The sequence below is a fragment of the Montipora foliosa genome, chromosome 6 (assembly GCF_036669935.1).
Source record: "Montipora foliosa isolate CH-2021 chromosome 6, ASM3666993v2, whole genome shotgun sequence".
Lineage (NCBI taxonomy): Eukaryota > Metazoa > Cnidaria > Anthozoa > Scleractinia > Acroporidae > Montipora > Montipora foliosa.
In genome coordinates this window covers 72,036,152-72,038,651 of record NC_090874.1, presented here as the reverse complement: position 1 = coordinate 72,038,651, position 2,500 = coordinate 72,036,152, and the positions used below count along the sequence as shown (strand labels likewise).

General features: G+C 40.2%; 2 protein-coding genes across 2 annotated transcripts in view; both read right to left on the bottom strand.

Annotated features, from left to right (window-relative positions):
• LOC138008351 (NACHT domain- and WD repeat-containing protein 1-like) overlaps positions 1–1,116 on the bottom strand; it is a 22,295-nt gene extending 21,179 nt beyond the window's left edge. Inside the window, exons 1-2 of the mRNA XM_068855664.1 lie at positions 463–1,116; positions 1–52 (exon numbers count right to left, since the gene is read on the bottom strand). The exon at positions 1–52 is cut by the window's left edge and continues 168 nt beyond it. The gene's annotated coding sequence lies outside the window, so the exon portion shown is untranslated. The remainder of the gene's footprint in view (positions 53–462) is intronic.
• Positions 1,117–2,145: 1,029 nt separating this feature from the next.
• Positions 2,146–2,500, bottom strand: part of LOC138008347 (src substrate cortactin-like) — a 38,315-nt gene continuing 37,960 nt past the window's right edge. The window contains exon 23 of the mRNA XM_068855662.1: positions 2,146–2,500. This exon is cut by the window's right edge and continues 688 nt beyond it. The gene's annotated coding sequence lies outside the window, so the exon portion shown is untranslated.

The window sequence follows — 2,500 nt, the reverse complement described above, 5'->3', positions numbered from 1 at the left end:
GAAGGCGTCTGGTATTCCGAATACCCGTACAAGAAAAGTGGTCGATGAATTCCTGCAAATAAAGAAATGCTACATTTAAAAAAACACAACACACTTGAAGCGTGCAGTTGAAGAAATTTCCCGCTTTGTCGATATGGTCACTGTGACGTCAATGGCAGTGCCAGTTTGTGTAGAAACTATGCGGAATAAATCACTAACTTTTTTGTCGGCTTTCGCCTCTGTTGAATGTTTTATCACAACCATGCAGAAAGGTTTAGAATTCACATTTTAAAAGAAATTGTGCTAAGCATTTCTGTTCAACATTCATGTAGGTGTCGTCACAGAATTAAGAAAGCAAATTGCATAACAATGCCTTGCAATGCTTCAGTTTAAACAGTCTTTAGTGGAAGCCCAAACAGAGATGATTAAAACAAAAACAATGAAAGCGTATTAAATGAAAACGTATCCAAAAATAAAACTTACTTGATGAATAACAACACTGACAGTGTCCAGATATATCCACCGTGACTACGATCGAGCCTGTCACTGCATTAGCCACCACTCAGCTCCAGGCGCACGCACTATCACAGCCACCTAGCAGCTCTTCCTGACCGAATATCTTCGTCTATTTGAAGTGACCGTACCTCAAGGTTTTTTCTTTGCAATCTTATCGCATGAATTTTAACCACACAGGCCGCGTCTTATTTCTGCGTGATTTTAGGCACATGATTTTAACTTCTTCATTTAAAATTCAGCCCCTTCGACAAACGTAGTTGCTTAGCAATTTTAAGTGTTTACAACCGACGTTTTGCAAGAGAAGATTGAATTGGAAAGAGTGGGAAATCTAGCTTATGCAAGGAGGACTAAATAGCAAAAGCTAATAATGCGATCATCCTCTAGTATCGACTGTAGTATACTGATGCGAATTGGTTGATCATGCATCATTGATCATTTACTAATGAAATTTATCTCATTACTGGCACCGAAACAAATGCGCCGGACTGATCAGCACGAACGTTGCGAAAAATTTGAGCACAAGTTATATCTTTCCACGTTGTTTTTCAGATGCCATCTTGGTCCATCTATATATACACGGTGGCCAGAAGGTATGATTTTTTTATACGTTTGAGGACAAGAGCAATATGCGCGAACGAGGGAGATATTATTCTTGCCACGGGAGCATACTGGGTATTATTATATGGAGGAGAGTGTTTTACTGGGAACTAAACCACTCGTAGATTCCATACGCCACTTCATCCGGGACCCGAGTGGCGTATTTTCCGTATGTCACCTTTGTGAGTGTCGTATCGTTCAATGACGTCACGATTCCCGCCTTTTGCTTTTGTTGAATTGTTTTTTCCTATTTTTTCTAGTCTCCATATAATAAAAAGAACATAACACGTTGGCTCGAAGATGTGAATTTTATGTTCACGTGGCAAGAACAATATCTCACGAGTGAGCGAAGCGAACGAGTGAGATATTGTTCTTGCCACTCGAACATAAATTTCATATCTTCTCGCCACCGTGTAATATCCTCTATTTACAATACAATACAATACAATACATACTTAATTGAGCGCTCCCCATAGGGGCTTTTCAGGGCCAATGACACACAACGAAACGACAGAACAGAACAACAACTGTTAATAATCCCAACTGGTTGGAGGCAAACCAGTTGGCTATTTACAAGTGCGGCTGGGAAGTTGAACCAGGGACTACCAGGATCAAATTCAACGAGCGGTCAGAGCGGGTCTTGAACCCGGGATCTCCGGATCTCAAGGCAAGCGCCCTAACCACTGGGCCACACTGCCGTATTAATACAAACAAAACAATGCGGGAGTCGTGACGTCGTTGCTCAATGTGACCACTCGTGTTACTACAAAAAACACGCCACTCGTTTCCCGGATGTTTTGGTCGTATTGATTCAAGGAGTGTTTTAGTTCTCGGTAAAACACTCCCGTATATATATTTTTAAGTTCTATCAAATGCCGTGTTTATACTAGAGACGCATAATAGCTCATAATGCGTCTGGACGAACTATCCACTTAAAATTACACCTTCGATCCCAGACGGATTGTGTCTCTCTATAACAAATGTACTTTCAGATTAGGGTTTTAAATGGTAATTGAAGGGGACACAAACACAAAAAACAAGAAAGATCCCTGGTTTTCATTACAAAAGTTTTATTTCCCAACGTTACGGATGCCTTCACTCTGGAAATACAGCAACCAAATTCATGTGGTTTAACGGCCTCCTTAACTACTCAGACAGAAGTTATGAAACTATGTTACGAATTGTTGAGTTTAAAATGCCGAAGCAATGAATATTTGCTATTCTTTATATTGTAAGCGGACAAAGCGCCAAGCCGAAGGCTTAATTAGTCTGTACTTATATATCAAAATAACTGGCTACGTTTTTTTCTGTTTTGGAAAATTTATAACACTTTCTCATTCAAAAGATCCCGCAATTTCGTGGGCAAAGGTAGTTAAGACGAGTGGTCATGTTGCAGGGACATGTTCCA